The 22,498-nt window shown below is 45.2% G+C and overlaps 1 protein-coding gene across 13 annotated transcripts in view; it reads left to right on the forward strand.

Annotated features, from left to right (window-relative positions):
- Positions 1 to 22,498, forward strand: part of SATB1 (SATB homeobox 1) — a 1,317,576-nt gene that overhangs the window by 150,329 nt on the left and 1,144,749 nt on the right. For 10 of the 13 annotated variants that reach the window (XM_078664013.1, XM_078664008.1, XM_078664001.1 and 7 more), the window contains one exon: positions 18,463 to 18,541. The exons of the other annotated variants lie outside the window; for them this stretch is intronic. The gene's annotated coding sequence lies outside the window, so the exon portion shown is untranslated. The remainder of the gene's footprint in view (positions 1 to 18,462; positions 18,542 to 22,498) is intronic. 13 annotated transcript variants of the gene reach the window in all.

The raw sequence follows: 22,498 nt of genomic DNA on the forward strand, positions 1-22,498 counted from the left end.
ACTAATTTGCATGTAGCCAGGTTCTGAGCTGGGATGGTGCAGTGAGCTAAAAAACGGTGATGGATCAAGCCCTGATCTTTTGACTGGGTAGGAGTGTTCTGCTTAATTCAGATACTCTGTCCATCACCACCCTCTTTATGAATCGTTTTGGCCACCACAAGTGTGGAAGGGTATGCTCAGATGTGAGTCCCTTGCTCACTGCACCATCAGGATTCAAGCAAGCCGGGCCGAAGACGGCTGTAATGCCAGAAACCGGTCCCCGGAAGCTTGTTTCCTTTCCAGTAAAGAATTGGCTTGGTAGTTTGGTCTGCCCTGTTCCCATGATGCACTGGGCCAGGGTCAGACTAATTTGCATGTAGCCAGGTTCTGAGCTGGGATGGTGCAGTGAGCTTAAAAACGGTGATGGATCAAGCCCTGATCTTTTGACTGAGTAGGAGTGTTCTGCTTAATTCAGATACTCTGTCCATCACCACCCTCTTTATGAATCGTTTTGGCCACCACAAGTGTGGAAGGGTATGCTCAGATGTGAGTCCCTTGCTCACTGCACCATCAGGATTCAAGCAAGCCGGGCCGAAGACGGCTGTAATGCCAGAAACCGGTCCCCGGAAGCTTGTTTCCTTTCCAGTAAAGAATTGGCTTGGTAGTTTGGTCTGCCCTGTTCCCATGATGCACTGGGCCAGGGTCAGACTAATTTGCATGTAGCCAGGTTCTGAGCTGGGATGGTGCAGTGAGCTAAAAAACGGTGATGGATCAAGCCCTGATCTTTTGACTGGGTAGGAGTGTTCTGCTTAATTCAGATACTCTGTCCATCACCACCCTCTTTATGAATCGTTTTGGCCACCACAAGTGTGGAAGGGTATGCTCAGATGTGAGTCCCTTGCTCACTGCACCATCAGGATTCAAGCAAGCCGGGCCGAAGACGGCTGTAATGCCAGAAACCGGTCCCCGGAAGCTTGTTTCCTTTCCAGTAAAGAATTGGCTTGGTAGTTTGGTCTGCCCTGTTCCCATGATGCACTGGGCCAGGGTCAGACTAATTTGCATGTAGCCAGGTTCTGAGCTGGGATGGTGCAGTGAGCTAAAAAACGGTGATGGATCAAGCCCTGATCTTTTGACTGGGTAGGAGTGTTCTGCTTAATGCAGATACTCTGTCCATCACCACCCTCTTTATGAATCGTTTTGGCCACCACAAGTGTGGAAGGGTATGCTCAGATGTGAGTCCCTTGCTCACTGCACCATCAGGATTCAAGCAAGCTGGGCCGAAGACGGCTGTAATGCCAGAAACCGGTCCCCGGAAGCTTGTTTCCTTTCCAGTAAAGAATTGGCTTGGTAGTTTGGTCTGCCCTGTTCCCATGATGCACTGGGCCAGGGTCAGACTAATTTGCATGTAGCCAGGTTCTGAGCTGGGATGATGCAGTGAGCTAAAAAACGGTGATGGATCAAGCCCTGATCTTTTGACTGGGTAGGAGTGTTCTGCTTAATTCAGATACTCTGTCCATCACCACCCTCTTTATGAATCGTTTTGGCCACCACAAGTGTGGAAGGGTATGCTCAGATGTGAGTCCCTTGCTCACTGCACCATCAGGATTCAAGCAAGCCGGGCCGAAGATGGCTGTAATGCCAGAAACCGGTCCCCGGAAGCTTGTTTCCTTTCCAGTAAAGAATTGGCTTGGTAGTTTGGTCTGCCCTGTTCCCATGATGCACTGGGCCAGGGTCAGACTATTTTGCATGTAGCCAGGTTCTGAGCTGGGATGGTGCAGTGAGCTAAAAAACGGTGATGGATCAAGCCCTGATCTTTTGACTGGGTAGGAGTGTTCTGCTTAATTCAGATACTCTGTCCATCACCACCCTCTTTATAAATCGTTTTGGCCACCACAAGTGTGGAAGGGTATGCTCAGATGTGAGTCCCTTGCTCACTGCACCATCAGGATTCAAGCAAGCCGGGCCGAAGATGGCTGTAATGCCAGAAACCGGTCCCCGGAAGCTTGTTTCCTTTCCAGTAAAGAATTGGCTTGGTAGTTTGGTCTGCCCTGTTCCCATGATGCACTGGGCCAGGGTCAGACTAATTTGCATGTAGCCAGGTTCTGAGCTGGGATGGTGCAGTGAGCTAAAAAACGGTGATGGATCAAGCCCTGATCTTTTGACTGGGTAGGAGTGTTCTGCTTAATTCAGATACTCTGTCCATCACCACCCTCTTTATGAATCGCTTTAGCCACCACAAGTGTGGAAGGGTATGCTCAGATGTGAGTCCCTTGCTCACTGCACCATCAGGATTCAAGCAAGCCGGGCCGAAGACGGCTGTAATGCCAGAAACCGGTCCCCGGAAGCTTGTTTCCTTTCCAGTAAAGAATTGGCTTGGTAGTTTGGTCTGCCCTGTTCCCATGATGCACTGGGCCAGGGTCAGACTAATTTGCATGTAGCCAGGTTCTGAGCTGGGATGGTGCAGTGAGCTAAAAAACGGTGATGGATCAAGCCCTGATCTTTTGACTGGGTAGGAGTGTTCTGCTTAATTCAGATACTCTGTCCATCACCACCCTCTTTATGAATCGCTTTAGCCACCACAAGTGTGGAAGGGTATGCTCAGATGTGAGTCCCTTGCTCACTGCACCATCAGGATTCAAGCAAGCCGGGCCGAAGACGGCTGTAATGCCAGAAACCGGTCCCCGGAAGCTTGTTTCCTTTCCAGTAAAGAATTGGCTTGGTAGTTTGGTCTGCCCTGTTCCCATGATGCACTGGGCCAGGGTCAGACTAATTTGCATGTAGCCAGGTTCTGAGCTGGGATGGTGCAGTGAGCTAAAAAACGGTGATGGATCAAGCCCTGATCTTTTGACTGGGTAGGAGTGTTCTGCTTAATTCAGATACTCTGTCCATCACCACCCTCTTTATGAATCGTTTTGGCCACCACAAGTGTGGAAGGGTATGCTCAGATGTGAGTCCCTTGCTCACTGCACCATCAGGATTCAAGCAAGCCGGGCCGAAGACGGCTGTAATGCCAGAAACCGGTCCCCGGAAGCTTGTTTCCTTTCCAGTAAAGAATTGGCTTGGTAGTTTGGTCTGCCCTGTTCCCATGATGCACTGGGCCAGGGTCAGACTAATTTGCATGTAGCCAGGTTCTGAGCTGGGATGGTGCAGTGAGCTAAAAAACGGTGATGGATCAAGCCCTGATCTTTTGACTGGGTAGGAGTGTTCTGCTTAATTCAGATACTCTGTCCATCACCACCCTCTTTATGAATCGTTTTGGCCACCACAAGTGTGGAAGGGTATGCTCAGATGTGAGTCCCTTGCTCACTGCACCATCAGGATTCAAGCAAGCCGGGCCGAAGGCGGCTGTAATGCCAGAAACCGGTCCCCGGAAGCTTGTTTCCTTTCCAGTAAAGAATTGGCTTGGTAGTTTGGTCTGCCCTGTTCCCATGATGCACTGGGCCAGGGTCAGACTAATTTGCATGTAGCCAGGTTCTGAGCTGGGATGGTGCAGTGAGCTAAAAAACGGTGATGGATCAAGCCCTGATCTTTTGACTGGGTAGGAGTGTTCTGCTTAATTCAGATACTCTGTCCATCACCACCCTCTTTATGAATCGTTTTGGCCACCACAAGTGTGGAAGGGTATGCTCAGATGTGAGTCCCTTGCTCACTGCACCATCAGGATTCAAGCAAGCCGGGCCGAAGACGGCTGTAATGCCAGAAACCGGTCCCCGGAAGCTTGTTTCCTTTCCAGTAAAGAATTGGCTTGGTAGTTTGGTCTGCCCTGCTCCCATGATGCACTGGGCCATGGTCAGACTAATTTGCATGTAGCCAGGTTCTGAGCTGGGATGGTGCAGTGAGCTAAAAAACGGTGATGGATCAAGCCCTGATCTTTTGACTGGGTAGGAGTGTTCTGCTTAATTCAGATACTCTGTCCATCACCACCCTCTTTATGAATCGTTTTGGCCACCACAAGTGTGGAAGGGTATGCTCAGATGTGAGTCCCTTGCTCACTGCACCATCAGGATTCAAGCAAGCCGGGCCGAAGACGGCTGTAATGCCAGAAACCGGTCCCCGGAAGCTTGTTTCCTTTCCAGTAAAGAATTGGCTTAGTAGTTTGGTCTGCCCTGTTCCCATGATGCACTGGGCCAGGGTCAGACTAATTTGCATGTAGCCAGGTTCTGAGCTGGGATGGTGCAGTGAGCTAAAAAACGGTGATGGATCAAGCCCTGATCTTTTGACTGGGTAGGAGTGTTCTGCTTAATTCAGATACTCTGTCCATCACCACCCTCTTTATGAATCGTTTCTGCAATTTAAAAAGCAGCCCTTTCGGGGTGCTAGAGGACGAGGCACTAACTCTAATTTTCGAGGAGGAAACAATCAATATCGCCCCTATAATCAAAACAACCAGCGTTACTCCTATAATCGACAACATTCGTCTCGCCAACAGCCAGCCAAAGCCTATAGAGGAAAGTCCACTTACAGAGGATCTTCCAATAAACGACAATGACTTGCCTTTCACTCTACAAATTGGAGGTCGAATCTCTCTGTTTGGTTCTCAATGGTCCTCCATCACCACGGACCGTTGGGTGCTAGACATTGTGAAAAAGGGCCATGCGTTCGAATTCATCGAAATCCCTCCTCCAACTCCACCTTCCGGAACGCCTCCTCCACACCTCACGGAACTTTTCCATCAGGTTCGTCTTCTGATTCAGAAGGGTGCAGTGGAGGTAGTGCCAAAGTCTCAAAGGGGGAAGGGGTTTTACTCCCGTTTTTTCCTAATCGTCAAGAAGAATGGGGTATGGAGACCAATATTGGACTTGAGAGCGCTCAATCAATATCTCAAGAATCAATCATTCCGCATGCTAACGCTTACAGAAATCTTGCGTTTGCTCTCAGTCGGAGATTTCATGGCTACTGTCGACCTCCGAGACGCCTACTTCCATGTCCCAATACTCCCCGGTCATCGGAAGTTCCTTCGATTCCAGGTGGGGCAACAGCATTTCCAGTTCAGAGTACTGCCATTCGGCCTCCGTTCCGCCCCTCGCGTCTTTACCAAGATATTTGCTCCGGTCATGGCCTTTCTTCGCCTCCAAGGTGTCTAGATATTCCCATATCTCGACGATTGCCTCCTGAAATCGCAGTCCCGCTCACAACTGCTGCGCCATACCTCCCTTGGTCAGAGGGTGTTTCGCTCCTTGGGTCTGTCTCTCAACCTGGAAAGGTCCCAATTACACCCTGCAACTTGCAAGGATTTCCTAGGGGCCACATTAGATACCACGCTGGCAAAGGCGTTTGTATCCCTTGAACGCCAACAAAGGATTCTTCGTCTAGTGTCTCTTCTACTGTCAAAACAGTACGTTTCAGTTCGACTGCTGAAGTCATTTCTGGGGATGGCATCATCGTGCATCGCACTCATCCCACATTGCAGACTGCGGACGCGTCCTATTCAGGAAGAATTAGCCGGGCAATGGCGTCAGGTCACCGGATCCTTCAATGATCTGATTTCTATCACAACTCGCATGAAAGCGGCGCTCAAATGGTGGACACAGCCATTGCATCTTGCAGCAGGGATGTCGTTCCTTTCAGATCTTACACTCACAACAGATGCATCTCAGGAGGGATGGGGGGGCACCTCCATGACCTGTCCATCAAAGGGAAATGGACGCTACATCAGAAAGCCTGGCACATCAACAGATTGGAGCTCATGGCCATTTTTCTAGCGCTCAAGTCGTTTCAACCCGTGCTGCAAGGAGAGTCTGTCCTTATACAAACAGACAACACAACCTGCATGCACTATATAAACAAGCAGGGCGGAACGAAATCTCCAGCACTGTCTCGCCTGGCACAGGCAATTTGGGACTGGTCACTCAAGCACCAAATCACGATCACCGCAGTGCATCTCCCAGGGTTGTCCAACCTCCTGGCGGATTCCCTGAGCAGATCCCGATCATCAACCCACGAGTGGGAGCTACATCAACCAACACTCAACATGATCTTTCGTAGCTGGGGTCGCCCAACACTGGATCTCTTTGCAATGCCGGAGAACCGGAAATGCCCAGCTTACGCAAGTTGGCTTCCCCACAAAGGGTCACAGGGCAATGCCCTTTTGATGAACTGGTCAAATCTGTTTGCTTACGCCTTTCCTCCAATCCCGCTAGTGCCTCGGGTGCTTTGGAAGATACGGAGAGAACCCTGCCACATCATTCTCATTGCGCCCAGGTGGCCACGACAGGCATGGTTCTCGGAGTTGCTCCTTCTGTCCCAGTGCGAGCCCATCCTTCTTCATCCTCGGATGGATCTTCTTTCCTTGGACAGGGGTCTCATCTACCATCCGGACCCCTCTTCTCTGAGCTTATCAGCCTGGAACCTGAACACTGTGAATTTGCACATCTGACCATTCCTCAAGAATGTCGAGACATCCTTGCTCCGGCCAGAGCTCCTTCAACTATAAAAACGTACAAGTTGAAATGGAAACGATACTGTCATTGGTGTGCTGCTGCCGGTTTGCATCCCTTGCGTGCGACACCTGCACAGCTCCTCCCTTTCTTCTTTCAATTGGCTCAGTCAGGATTGTCTCATGCCACTTTAAGAGTTTTTCTGGCGGCAATTTCACGCTTCCGCCGCGATGGCTCCACCTCCCTCTGTTCCTCTCGGATTATACGCTAATTTTTCAAGGGACTATTTCATAAATTTCCACCAATTCGGCGCCCTCCTCCTGCTTGGCGCCTTAACATTGTTTTGGCACAATTAATGAAAGCGCCATTTGAACCAATACATAGAGCTGACCTCAAGTACATCACCTGGAAGGTGGCTCTTCTTCTTGCATTGACGTCTTCGCGTTGAGTGAGTGACATTCATGCATTTACGATCAAAGCACCATTTCTTCAGTTTCAGTCGGATTGTGTGCTCCTACGCTATAACCCTACTTTTCTTCCTAAAGTACCTTTAGATTTCCACATTAATTAACCTGTTGTTCTGAAGACTTTCTTTGCTAACCCGCAGTCTCCTGCGGAACAACGCTTGCACTCCTTTAACATTAAACGGTGCTTGAAGTTTTACATCAGCAGAACGGCCCAGTTCCGCAAATCTGACCAACTCTTCGTAGCTTATGGGCCTTTTCACAAGGGACGTCCTGTCACCAAACCTACGATAGCCTGTTGGGTGTCTTCGGCTATTGCTTTCTGCCATCAAAAGGCAGGCAAACCTTTACAATCTCCGGTGAGGGCCCATTCTACCAGATCAATGGCGTCCTCTAATGCACTGTTTGCGGGTGTCCCGCTGCATCATATCTGCAGAGCAGCCACGTGGTCCAGCAGGCACACGTTCACAAAACACTACTGTCTGGGTACCATGAATGAAGGGGATACCGCAGTAGGACAAGCTGTGCTTCGTAATCTTTTTCAATAAGGTGAGCCTCTGTTCTACCCTCCTCCTATTAGTTTCCAAGTAATGGCTGACTGTTTTTATATATATATGTGCTCCATACATATGATTTTCAGTCTTTTATTATGCATTGTAACTATGGAAACTTTCTTTGGTACCGACTGCTATCTATTCTACATTCAAGCATGTGAATCTATGAAAGGCACCCCAATACTGGAGAAGAACAATTGTTACTTACCTGTGAACAGGTGGTTCTCCAGTATTGGTGTCTTTCATAGATTCACATGCGACCCTCCCTCCTCCCCTCAGAGGCTCTCTTCTCCTCATAGACACTTTGGTCACTCTTGTGCTACGAAAATCTGAGGTGCTGAGCTCTGAGGAGAAGGTTCTAGAGGGCTGCTGACGCCTGATTGGCTGCAGTTTGGACCAACATAATGACAAGGATAGACTGCATATGGTTTTTTCCTTTCCCATGCATTCCTATGTAGAAATGTGGGTAGGCTGTTTATGACTTTTTTTCTAGTATATATTTCAGGTTTTATGTTGTTACATATATATATATATATATATATATATATATATATATATATATATATATATATATATATATATATATATATAGTATATAATTGCTATTTTATTTACCGTGGGACTCCCACTCCGACGACGGGGAATATTCAAGCATGTGAATCTATGAAAGACACCAATACTGGTGAACCGCCTGTTTACAGGTAAGTAACAATTGTTCGTCTGTCGCGAAACAAAAGAAAAGGAGATTTCCCAGTAGTGGAATGAGGGGTAAACCGATATATACATACTCTTCTAGAAACCTCATTCTTTTAAAACGCGATTGAATCTCTCAACTGTCCCATTGGACTCTGGATGATAAAGTGCACATTTTTTGTGAATAATTCCACAATTATCCAAGAAACTCTCCATATCATGCGAGACAAGCTGTACACCATTGTCAGTGAGTAAAGTTTCGGGTATTCCTTCCCTTGAGATGAATGACTTGAGAAAATCAATTAAAGTATAAGTATTTACATTTCTGGTGAACAACATCTCTGGCCACCTAGAGTAAAGATCCATTGCTACAATGATGTATGTTTCTGCACCATCACCATGATTAGGACCCAAAATATCAAGTGCAATGTCCTTCCAAGGACCACTTGGACGAGACCTTTTCACGATTGGTTGAGTCCTTGTTTTAAAACTTTTTTCACTTAAGAAACACTGAATGCGTTCCCTGACTAATCTTTCAATCTGTAAATCTAAACCTGGCCACCAATAACTAGATCAAACTCTTTCTTTAGTTTTCAAAATACCCATATGAGCTTCATGAACTAGGTCTAACAGTTCTTGTCTCAAAGATAAAGGAGGAACCAGTTTATGTCCCCTCAAAAGTAAACCATCACAACAAGAGAGTTGATCTTTTATACACCAGTAATCTTTCAAGTGTGAATCAGACTGGTCTTTGTGATCCCAACCATCATGAATACGTTTAAATAGATTCTGAATGACCACATCTTCTTTACATGCATCAGCCCATCTCTTTTGTGAAATAACCTTAAAATCAATTTCACAAACAAAATCATGTGCATTTTCAAAAGTCTTGTCAGACAAAGGATCAGATTTATCAACAGTAACTAGTCTTGAAAGTGTGTCCGCTACAAAATTGTCAGAACCAGGTACATGTTTTACAGTAAAATCATAACCTTGTAACCCAATAATCCACTTAGAGATTCTTGGAGAAATAGCATCTATTCCTTTGTTAATTAAAACCTCACACAGAGGTTTATGGTCAGTCCTAATGCTGAAAGAGGTTCCCCATAGAAATTTCTTGATAGCCCAATAGACGGCAAGAGCCTCCCTCTCAATGACCGAATACCTAGATTCTGTTCCTTTTAGGCTTCTAGAGATAAACATTATAGTGTTCTCAGGAGCAGTCACACCTTGATACATGACCGCACCAAGACCCTTTTCACTAGCATCAGTGGAGACAATAGAAGACTTTGTAGGATCAAAGTTTCTTAAATTAGGTGCATTTTTTAATTTAGTTTTGATTTGACCAAACTCTTTATCACACAACTCATCCCAAAGAAATGTATTACCTTTTTTTTTTAACAAACTCCTCATGTGAAAAGTGGCTTCGGCAAAATTTTTGATGAACTTATTGTAATACTCAGCCATCCCCAAAAAACGCATTAGCTCTTCCTTTGAGATGGGAGTATTTAAGTTCATGATAGTGTTAACCAAATCAACCTTCGGGACCACACCATTGGCAGTTATAGTGTGACCCAAATAATCAATCCTGTCAAGGCCAAATTTGCATTTCTCTCTCTTAATGGTGAGATTATGTGAAGAAAGTCTTTCTAGGACCTGCCTGACCCTGTTACCATGCTCAAATTCATCACACCCATACACCAAGATGTCATCTTGGTATACAGAGACACCTTGAATATTAACTAAAATGTTCTCCATAACCCTTTGGAAGACAGCAGCTGCTGAGACTAACCCAAAGGACAGTCTCACAAATCTAAAAGTACCAAAAGGCGTGACAGAAGCTGTCAAATCCTTGGAGGACTCATCCAAAAGGATCTGATGATATGAGGAGGTCAAATCGATGGTACTGAAAAGACTCGCACCGCGCACCATACTTAAAATCTCTGAAATATTTGGTAGAGGATATTTATCAACTAAAACACATTTATTAAGCTGCCTAAGGTCCACACACAATCTCAGGGACCCATCCGCCTTCCTCGCTGCAACCACCGGGGCTAACCATGAAGTTCCCTCAACTTCTTCGATGATACCCTGAGCCTTAAGTTTATTAAGCTCCTTCAACATCTCATCTCTTACAGTAAACGGAACATTGCGTACTTTGCTGGAAACGGGTACAGACCCAGGGACAAGTTTTGTTTTATGACATTAACCCTTGAGACACCCTAATTTTTCACTGAAAACTTTGGGAAATTCTTTCATCAATTAAGTTTGTAGAGATGACAGATTACTGACCATCAAAGAATCATTCACAGACCTCACAGATTCTTTAAGAATAATGGGCGGATTACTATTGGGATCTAACATGATTCCCAAATCCCTTTGGTGCCACCAACTGATAATACCATCTTCTTTTTTCGAGACGTAGATCTTACCAGATGCATACCGCCCACCATACTCAATCAAACCTACAAAATAACCACTTAACTCAATGGGATCTCCCCCATAAGCAGTTGGTCTAATATCAGGTCTCAAAAGTTTAATCTTAGAAAACAAATTGTCATTGAAGAATTTATTAGAAATAATGATGATTTTGGCACCAGAATCAAACAGTACCTTGGTTCTGTGACCCTCAACCAAAATGAAATCTAAAGGACCATCACCACCAACTTGAACAACAATTTGTCCACATTCAAAATCTTGTTGCACATCTTTGCTATCATGAATAACTTCATTAACACCTTGTTTGAACAACTTGATCTTACAAGCACTCATAAAATGACCCTTTTTTTGCAGAATGAGCATGTCGCATTTAAAGCTGGGCAATTCTTGTCATTAGTCCAATGACCTGAATTATTACATCTAAAACGTTTGTTTCCTTTTTCAAATTTAATATTGGACTTGTTAGGCAATTTTTTCTTCGCATAGTTAGAGACTTCCTTATTAACATCCTTACTCAAATCCTTCTTAATTTCTTTTACGCACTCCACAGAATGTTCGATTCTTTTAGCTATTGTTAAAACCTCATCTAAAGTCGGTTCATCTTTAAGCCACAGCTCATCTTGTATTTTTTCAGAGACACACCCCAGCATAAATTGATCACGAATCCTCTCTTAAATGAGAGTATAAAATTTGCATGAGGAAGCTAAACGTCTAAGATCCGTGACATAATTCTCAATGCTCTCACCATCTTTTTGCATGCGCCTACCAAAATGATATTGTTCTAAAATTGTACTGACTTTTGGTAGGTAATGTGCATCAAGTTGGTAAATACAGAGCTCAAATTCATTCAAAGTTGTTGCTACACTGTCAGGAACATCAGCAAGATGATCAAAAACATCCTGCCCCTCGGAACCAAGGCAGTGCATTAGTAAGGCTGTCTTTCTTTCCACACTTAGTGAAGTACCACAAACTCGTGCATATCGTTCAAAGACTTTTTTCCATTTAGACCATTTTATAGGTGGATCTCCAGGTGATTGTAGAAAGAATGGAGCCGCAGTAACGTTTTGCATGTTAATAAAAACAAAATCATTTCATTTGATAACTTTATTTCGGTAAACTCAGACCATAAAAGTGCACATAAATTCAGAACATATCACAGAGGGTTAAAACATTAAATTACATGTACAGTAAAACTAGCAAATAAAATTAGATTAAACCAAATAGTTATCAGATGGTACAGTAAAATAAGTAAGTGCAAGATTATTAAAAACTTCTCCGTCTACGCCACATACCCAACAAGAATCGTGATACAGCAAAGACGATGGGGGTGTGTATGTCATATTGAAGAACCCTACAGGCATAGGCACACTGGATAAAAGCTAAGTTCCTACATAGTGGAATCAGCCAGCATTTCCTTATCGTCTAGTAGGCAGGGCAAAAAAACAGAACATGGAAAATATCTTCTTGTTTATAATTACAAGCCAGGCAAGCAATGTTCTGGGCATTAGCCCATTCACCAGTAAATACCCTAAGTGGGAGGCTGCCAATCCTAAGCTGTATATAGAGTTTCCTTGCAAGAGATGGGTAAATTAAATCCAAGAAATTCTCCATACTCGGTTCAGCTTTCACTTGAAGGAACTCCACCGTCAATCTTCCCAGAGTAGTGCACCTCTGGAGAGATATTAGGTTATAATTCCTGACATAACGCAATAGCTCGGCTTTCGTTATCCTTGGGCAGCTCTCTGCAGGGTTCTCCCACAGCTCTGGTAAACCAATTTGTCCACAAAGTGCCCTAATATGTGCAAGCCACGGAATATTCCTAGTTTTTAAAACGGCCCACACCTCAGTGAACTCCTCATTATAGGATATTAGTTCAGGCACGGACCAGAGCCTCTCTCAATACATCAATGGCCGTGCAGCTGCTGCCTCCTCTATGGGTTCTAACCCCAAGTCCATACGCAACGGAGTTAGTGGTGTGCTAGCTGGTAAACCCAATAGGTTCCCCATAAAACCATGTTCTACCCTCGCAAGATTAATTAAACGTTTGTGGCCCCAAAGTTCTGCACCGTACATAGAAGCTGCTCTGGCCTGAAGTTTATAAATTTGTACGACCGGTGCAGCAGGCTTGAAGACCGAAGTTTTGTGAACTTTGCTGATTCCCCCCGCTACCTGGGACAACCTGAGGGCCACCTTTGCTCTCTGAGGCCCCCAGTCAAGATTTTCCGTTAGGGTAATGCCCAAGTAATCGAAGGTCTTTACTCTTTCCAGGTGTATACCATTTAACAGGGGGTTCGGGCGAGTTTTCCTCGGAGGATTAAAAATCATGAACTTGGTCTTATCCAAGTTAATCTCTAGCCCACGCAGTTTACAAAAAGCTGCAAAGCCATCCAAGATACGCTGAATGCCCGTTGATGTTTTAGATAACAACAAAGTGTCATCTGCAAACATCAAAGCGGGCACTCGCCCGGTCGCCAGCCCGGGGGCATCGTTATCTTTTACTCTCAGCAGATGGTCAACTAGCCCATTTATATAAAGGCAGAATAAAGTTGGGGCCAGGACTCACCCCTGGCGTACCCCTTTCTTCACAGGGAAGCGAGCCGACAATTCCCCATGCCGTCCACACCTAACTTGGGCATAATTATTCGTATGAAGTTTAATCAAGATGTCCAACAAATCAGCAGGAAGACCCATACCTAGCAATACACCCCACAATTTTTCCCTCGGCACTAAATCAAATGCGGCCCGCAGGTCCACAAATATGAGGTAGAGGCTGCCACCCTCCACACACACCGTTTTCCAGAATAGTACCTGCAGCCTAAAAATTTGATCTATTGTGGAAATGCCCGTCCTGAACCCAGCTTGGAATATAGTCAGGATCCCATTTTCCTCTATCCACCCCTGGATTCTGTCTAAAATAATCCTGCCCATCAGCTTTTGTGTAGTGTCTATCAGGCTGATGGGCCTATAATTGGACGGGGTTAGTGGACAGACTTTTTTGTGAATTGGGACAATCTCTGCTCCTAGCCAGGTGTCTGGCGGGAAGCTCCCCATGAGTATTGCAATAAATAAGACAACCAAATATGGTGCCCAAATTTTAGGTTGTGCTCGAAATAGGTCACCAGGAAGCTTATCCAAGCCTGGGGCCTTGTTGGGTAGAAGTTTGGGTATTGCTGTCTCAACCTCCGTGAGTGAGATGTCTTCAGTCCCACCCCAACGGTGCTCACAAAGGGAAACCACTGTCCCCTCACCCTGCTCAATATTCAAGGGCCCCACCAATCGGTACTCATGGAGGGGACCTGGGGTAGAGAGCTGGCGAACCTCTTGCACATCCCCCATCACAGGAGCCAACAGCGCCTCCAATCTATGCTCGTGAGAGGGTCCAAGGGTAGCGAACGATGATGACTCTTCATCGGGGTTGGTATATAAAGCCCCGAAATGGGCTTCCCATGCTGCAGGTGCTATATTCGCTAGAATAGGTGGTCTACCCCCAGAGTTGACAATGGACCAGAATGTCGTAGAATCTTTAGTCAAGAGTGCTAGTCTTAATTCTTCCCACCTATTCACCTCCCAGTTCTTCTTCTCCCTGTTACCATCTGCTCATACCTAAGCCGGCACTGCTTGATACTAGCCCTATCCTCATCTTTTATTGCAACTAACAGGTCCTTTTTTGCTTTCCGGCAGGATGCGTCATACCAGGGGTGGTTTTGGGGTGGGGTAACCTTCGCACTTCCACAAGGGAAGAACACATCCGATAGATTTACAATCAGTTGTTTATGGATTTCTACAGACATAGTCAGGGCCTCTGCATCAGAGGCCTTTTCTCCCACCTCCCCCATTTCTATCAACTGTGGAGGTGCGAGCTGATATATCCCTGCAAGTTTAGACGGCGAGTCCTGGAATTTCGACCACTTAATTCGTCGCCGATTATTAGAAAGCAGGAAAGGTGGTTGAGCGGAATTAAGCTCAGGGGCTGGACTAGACAGACCAAAACTCCCAGGTTTCAAAGTCAGCACAAGATCATTATGGTCACTATCGCTCCGTTGATGAACCCTGAAATCAGAAACCCTATTCCAATGTCTGGCTTTAACCAGTACATCATCAATATTGGAATTTTGCCCTAGTCTATTAAAAGTAGATAAGATAAGCCCAGTCTGTCTGGATCCACCCTCCCATTACACGCCCGCAGAGACGCTGTAAGGGATAGTGATTTAATTTGGTGGTGTTCAGGCTTTAACCGGGGCTATCTGCGGTTCAGCGATGTGCCAGTATTGGTCCTCATCCTCCAGGTCAGCCATGTCTGAGCTAGCAAGGCGTTCAAACTGGCAGTTGAAATCTCCTCCAACTAATAGGGCTATTTCTGGGTCAAGGGGAGAGATAAACTGCCCTAATATGTCGATAGTGCCAGATTCCTGGCCGCCCTGCGAAGGCCTAGAATAAGTATTGAGAAGGGCATCCTGAGTGGAGTCAAGGAGTGTCAGAGAACACATTGGACGTCGAGTGAGTTGGTTGGGAGATGGAATGCCTTCGCACCCAAGTGCGTGCCCACCCATATCGCCAGGCCACCCGATGGTCTCCCCCTACCCCTGGATGTTGCCAGGATATCAAAGGTGGCAAAACCAACCCTCACAGTCTCTTCCAGGGCCCATGTCTCCTGCATCAGACAGATGTCATGCTTTTCTATAAACTGGCCCCACTCAGGGGTAGATAATTTATTTCTCAGTCCTGCCAGGTTCCAGGACAAGACTTTAATCTTACCGTCCTTAGCCCCAGAACTAGTTGGACCTAAACCGTCTATTGGGCCTTGACCACGAAGTGCTGCCCCACTAATGCAGAGCGTCCTCATAGACACCTGCATTCGTTCTGCCGCTTCACCCATTAATAGCTCGGCGACAGAGCCGGATGCACCCTCCTGCGTCTTAGGCGATAGAGCATCAGAATCTACAACCTGGCAGACCTTCTCCCTACTCTGACCCACATTTGGCACTTTGGGGCCCCTGCCTTCCACATCCTCTTGTTGGACAATACTAGGGGCACCGGTGGAATTAACGTCAACAGTATACAACATTCTAGCTACTTGCGGGCCTAGTTCACTATCACCTGGGGGTTGGCGTGATGTGGCCTCTAGTTGTCAATCCACTAGGTCTAAGGTGCTAAACCTGTTATTCTGGGGAAACAATAAGAGCAAGGGGATAGTTAGTTGTGGGCCCTTCCAGTTATTCACCCCTACTTGATCTCTGTATGGTGGTGGGTTCAGAATCCCCCTTAGCTGCCCCCCTCTAAGTTGCTTCGGGCCCGACTGGGGAGCAGGGTAAAAGTAGGACAAGTGTAGGGGTAGAATTTGCATTTTAGACCCAGCTGAGGCCCCATTGCAGATATAATCCACTACACAAGTGTTCCTGAAGTTGATAATTACACAGTTACCTGCAATGGTTTTTGGCCTATCCCCAACCCAATCAACCCGTCTCGCAAACAGTATTTTCCCATTGACCTGTGGTGGGAGAGGCCTATTGCAATTAAGCCACTGTATACATTTGTTTTTAAGATCAGTGTATGCCTCGTTTTTCCCATTATCTAACGCTGGTACCCCAGCAAGCACCACCACATAAGGTAGTGAAGCTGGGGGAGATCGATACTGGGTAGTGATTGCACAAACTTCTCCTCGACAATATTTGTACGGACTTGGAGTTGCTCATCCAAATGCCCTGTTATCCTCCCCAAAGTCCTACTACTGGATTGTACATTGTTGTTATCTTCAGTGCTTTCCCTTGGTGGTAAGGGGACGCAATTAGTGGGCAGATTGTGATTTACCACCAGCGGCGGAACATCAGGTATGTAATTGCTATTTGACTGGTTACTAACAATTGCTTCCCCATTCCCTGATTGCAGCTCCCCATCAAGAAGGCCATCCCCCACTGAAACTTGCAGGTCTGCCTTTAACTGGGCCGGAGCAGACCGTGACTCTAAATGCCATAGTCTCTTTTCAATCTGGGCGAGTCTATCATATATGGGGAGACAAGTCCTTGTGGAGATAAGCTCCAATTCCGCCCGGAATGCAGTTCCCAAATCTGCCGGATCAACGTCTCTGAAGTTCATTGGAGCAGTGGCCGTTAGGGTAGGCTGTGGGATTGTTGCTGAGATATTTGGGGGTCTTGTACTCGATTGCTCACTCTTGTCCTTCCCTTTTTTTAGTTTCACTTTTTTACTTGTTAAAGGGGCTCCTCCGCGCTTCCTCTTCACGCTGCCACATTCGTGCTCTCTGTTTTAGAGTTCTGTAGGGATCTTGTTTTTGGTCTCATATTTGGAGGACCTGATTCTTCGTCGTTGGGGTCAAGCGCACTTGTACTAGCTGGTGCGTTGTTCCTGCTATCTTCTGAGACTTCCAGGTCTTGGCTGCCCTGGGATGTGAGCTTCCCACCTCGGTATCACCAGCACCAACCACGTGTTGTTGGTTTGGGGAAATTGATGGCAGTATTAGGCCCAAGGATGAACGTTTATCAAAGACTGGGTCCAATGACAGTCTTTTTTCTGTCAATTCAATTTTGCGCGAGAGCACAGATGATGCCCTGGTGATGGAGCGGTCTAGAGTTCCCACGATAGAGCCACCCATGTTAGACTTCCCCCCCCTTCCCATCATTGTTGGTAGCCATAACAGAAGCTAACTAGCGGCCAAAAAACTGTCTCAAGAGTCGCCACAAGGATTATCAATCCGCAGCCATACAATATGGATTTTGATTGCACTGACCTTGGTTCCACGGATGTTAGAGGGTTGCCCCATCCCATCCTCTGCCGGGCTCGAACGGGCTAAAACGGGCCCGCCCTTGGCCCGGGCTTCGCCCGGCGCCCACCCGCGCGCGTCCCGCGGTGCAGGAGAGTGAACTCAAAGAAATAATCCCGCTTTGTTTTTCGGAGGGGCGGGTGGTGCGCGGCTGACCCCTGGGCCTCCTGGGTCCTGAAGTCCACTTGTGAGTCCCCCAGCAGTCTTGACACGGCAAAGAAACCAGGCGCAGCAAACAAAATCAAAAGAAATCGGAGAAAAATGAGCTCACTTATACCAAACGTATACAAAAACTTACAAAAACTTAAAGCGTGCACATCGCTGAAGATGGGAAACGATGGGCACAAGAGAAATTAATGCGTGCACATCACAGATGGCGAACACCCAAGTAGCTAGCTTAGTTCAAACAAATGATGTTACAGATGAAAACGAAGAAGAATACAACTTGGATTAATGCGTCCAAATCGCAGATGATAAGCACAAATCACAGATGATAAATAAACGATGAGGTGTGTATAACACAGACAATAATGCGTGCATATCGCAGATGTTGAGCATGAAACAGTCTCCTTTAAGTAGATATGCGTGCAAGTACAACTGGGATTAATGCGTGCAGATCACAGAAGATGAACACCTAAACGTCCAGTTTTGTTTTAAAATAATGTTAATGCGTGCTCATCGCAGATGATAAGCAACAAGATCAGCTTTTCCTTAAATAAATAATTGCACAGTAAAGATATGCGTGCAAGTACAACTGGGATTAATGCTAGCACATCGCAGAAGATGAACACTTAAACGTCCAGTTTTGTTTTAGAATAGTGTTAATGCGTGCCCATCGCAGATGATAAGCAACAAAAACAGCTTCTCATTAAATAAATAAAAGCACATGGAGTATAGTGAGTGCACGAGAAGCCCTTCCTCTAATCACTTATGTAGAAGATAACGTTCACCATCAAACTCGTAATCACGGTGAATATGTGTGCATTACTGAAGATGATGAAAAGGTAGGACAAGTCATGTTCTCTGCTAATGCGTGCGCATCGTAGAAGATGAGCGTAAAACTGATGTAAACTCGTATTGAAACAATACTCCCAAGATGGCGGCACGTCGTCTGTGTTGACGTCACACGTTGTACTCAGTCGTGTGTGTGCAGAGGTTGATGTTCTACTCCTTCGTTTTAGATTAGAACGCGAGGAGAAGAAAGGCTGCACGACGAGTCAACATCGGAACGTCGAAGGGTTTCAAGTGTAAACTCCAACCGTAAGTAAAATGTTTAAAAGTAATAACTTTACGGTTTCCAATGCTCCTCAACAGTTAATCCTCTCAAAATAAAATTTGGCTTGAAAACTTCAGCGCAATAGCAACCACATCAAAGTATAATTTAAACATGTGTACTGTTTGCGTTTACGAACACTTGTATCGCATGGTAAAACGTAAACATGCGCAAAGTAAAATTAAGCTGATAGATGAATATTGAGCCAAGTCTTTAAAAAAAAAAATTCTCCAGACATAGGTGATAATAAAGAACAGTCTTACTGTAAGAAATCCGGATACCATAGCGAAGATTTCCTTTGGAGTTGAGCTGTTGATCAGGATCCAGGACCCAATCTTGGCCAATGTTAAAAGGTGAATTTCTCACGAACCAAAGATGAGGTGAAGTCGAAGTAGGATCAAAAGATGATTTATTTCATAAGTAGGTGAGATACAACAGCTCATCCACCCAACAGTCATAGGCTCTGGCATCATCTGAATCCAACAATCCAGAGCAATACTAAAACCTAAGTTCTATTACAGAACTAAATTATGTCATAGACATTACATGACCAAAGTGAAATAAATAAATAACTAAGCACTTTACAACACCCCCCTAATATTTTCATTATATTTAGCAGATCTACCCGACTGTCTTTCTCAGCGTGAGGGCGATGCTCCAAAGATTGGTAGCCGGCCTTTCGCATGTCTCCTTTATGCAGACGATATAGTCGTGATGGATCTTACTCCTATAGGGCTAAACAAAAAGTTGTCATCATTGCAGAATTATACGGCGGCTCATTTTTTAAAGATCAATGTTTCCAAAAGTAAAATTCTAATCTTGAAAAGTGACAGAAGCAGAAAATTATGTAAATTTAATTGGCACATTGGTCTTGAAAAATTGGAGGTTGATTCATTTGTATATTTAGGGAAAATAATTGAGAGCAGTACGAAGAATAAATCCCATATCGAACACAGCACCAGTAAAGCTATGTCTCACGCTAATGGTCTGCGCATGTTTTATAGCACAATGGGAAGAAGGCATTTTTTACATCTACTGATGGTGCTGAAAGCAAAAATTCCATCAACCTTATTATATGCTATTGAATCAATCCCTGTAAAGGAGTGGAGTTTTTTAGAGAAGATAGAAGGCCAGATTTTACGTAAATTGTGTAATTTTAATACACTAGTTCCTTCAGCTGCTATTAGATTGGTATTTGGACTAATAAGCACCTATATTCAAGGTATTTCCTGAGTTTTACGTTGTGGATACCAGTTAAAAAATAGTGAATTCTATTCCCTAAGAGGTTTCATGTGTAAGGAAATTTTCGGTGGTATGGGGGGGAGGGGAATACTCTTTAGGTCGAGATTTCTCTTTGGCTTTAAACATTTTCTGTGTTCAGGGAGAATCTGTGATCTCCCTCCTTCTATCAGAATTTAAATCCTTCGTAAAAAATTCAAGTGAGAGGATCAGCTTTAATAGAGATATTGTGCTGTGTAATACTAAGTAGAGATTAAAGAGTAATAGCAAGGACTACTTCCCTGAAACTGCCTCAGAAATATTTAACCTGGAACCTAGATCATGGAACAAGACGCTGCTTTTCCCTATTTAGATTTAATCTCCTACCTCTAAATGATTTAACAGCATATTGGTCCCAGAATTCAAAAAATCGAAAGCATTGCAATTTTTGTGAACTGAGTATCCAGAACTTGGATCATGTTTTGTTCGTTTGTCTGGCACTGGCCTTTCATCGACGTCATTGGCTTAGGCCGATGTTTTTACAAAATGGTGTTAAGGACGTAGCCTCAGCTCGCAAGTTTCTTTTTAATCCCAAAAATGAAGCTGTGTGTGCAAAATTGTTTAATTTCTTTAAGGAATTTATGACAATATTTTAACTATATATTTTCCAGGTGGGATTTAATTTCTGAACAGCTGTTCTTCTTTTTAGTCATTTTATCCTCTCATGATTATGAATGTATTTTGCACTATTTGGTCCTTATTTTATAGGCTGTTGCTTATTTAATTTTTTATCCCAAATTGTAAACTTGCACATGATTAGGCTGCTTTTATTTGTTATTTGCACAGTTCAGGAAATGCTCTGTTCTCTCATTGTTTGCTGCTAATTCCAAACTTTGCTTCTTGAAAGTGCTTTACGTTGACTCGGTTGCTTTCTAATTGCTATTTGCACAACTCTGGATATGCCCTGTTTCCTCATTGCTGGCTGCTAAATCCCAAACTTTTATCCCTTGAAACTGTTATATGTTGACACTTTTTACAGTCTTGTTTCCGCTGTTTTACCACTTGGTTTTATTGCAGTTTATGTATTAATTGGTGTGCAATTTTTAAGAGGACCTCATTGGAGTTCCAAAACTTTAATAAATTGAATTGAATTGCCTTGGTTAGATCTTTTCGCCACCTCCGAAAATGGTCACGTCAGCAGTTCTGCATGCTGGAGTTTCCAAGGAGGCTCTTGCTCAGAGACGTTTTGCATCTTGAGTGAAGCTCAGGCCTCCTCTACACCTTTCCGCCCATACCACTCCTGTCCAGAGTTCTCAAGAAGATCAGAACGACCCAACCCAAGTCATACGTGTGGCTCCAGGACTGGGCTTGAAGGGTTTGGCATCCTGAGCTGTTGAGCATGGCCATCAGCCGTACGATCAGGCTGTCCCTTCGGGAGGATCTTCAGTCACAGCAGCAGGGGAGGGTTCCCTACCTGAACATGTCACGGCTCTGCCTACATGCATGGTGATTGAGCGTCAACCGTGGACAACTTTCAACCTTTTGTCCGAAGTCTGGTTGGCAGCCATGTGTCCCTCCACCAAACGGTATACGCCTCCCTTTGTGGCATGGGGTGCTGTGAAACAGGTTGAACCTATTTCTGCCCCCATTTTTCAATTCCTTCTTTTTACCTTTCCCCTGCCCAGCAGGTCTCTGGTCTGGGCACCTTAAAGGGCTGCCTTTCTGCTATTTCAGCCTTTCTGCGGTTGCCTGACCAGCCTTCGCTCTTCAAATACCCTATTGTACATAGGTGCTTGAAAGGTTTGCAACATATGTTTCCTCCTTCATCGTGCCTCACTGGGACTTTAATCTAGTCCTAATGTTCCTGATGTCCGCTTCTTTAAGCCCTTGCACAACTGTCCTCTTAGGCTCCTCACCATTAAGACAGCCTTTCTGGTAGCAATAACATCTTACGGAGGGTCAGTTAGCTTCAGGCTTTGTCATCCAAGCCTCCATACCTGAACATCTACCCAGACAAGCTGGTTCTTCTCACCAGAACTTCCTTTCTGCCGAAAATGGGTACTCCTTTACATATAGGCCAGTTCATCCCCTGCCTTGTTTTTACGCTCAGCCACATACCTCTAAAAAAGAGGAGTGGCTTCACCGACTGGACCTAAAAAGAGAATTGTCGTTCTACCTTGACTGCACTAGAGAGTTCCGGGTAGACGACCAACTCTTCGTGGGGATGTCGGAGCTAAGAAGTGAGAGGCTGTGCGGAAGGTCTCCGGATGGATAGTGCTCTGCATTGAGATCTGTTAAGCACTAGCCAAGAAGCACACCCTTTAAGGTTTGCATGCTCATTCCACCCGATCCAAAACTGCAAACCCTGCGTTAGCATGCAGAGTTCTGGTCTGCCAGGCAGCAACGTGGGCTTCTCTTCACACATTCACAAGGCATTACTGCCTGGATGGTCAGGGCCGTCATGATGGGCACTTTGCTTGTTCGGTCCTGCAGGATTTGTTAGTGTGAAACAGTTTCGCAGACCCACCTTAGGTATTTCTTAGGTATCTATTCTAAGCTAAGGAATCTGCGGATAAAAGTCTCTAAGAGATGAACATGTTACTTAATTTCAGTAACGCCTTCTGTGGTAGAGACTATCTAGCAGCAGATTCCTTATCGCCTCACCCATTATCCCTGCTCTGCAAATGGATTTCTAGGGACGGGGCTGTTCCCCTTCCATAGCCCTA

This window comes from Lissotriton helveticus, chromosome 10 (genome assembly GCF_964261635.1).
Source record: "Lissotriton helveticus chromosome 10, aLisHel1.1, whole genome shotgun sequence".
NCBI lineage: Eukaryota > Metazoa > Chordata > Amphibia > Caudata > Salamandridae > Lissotriton > Lissotriton helveticus.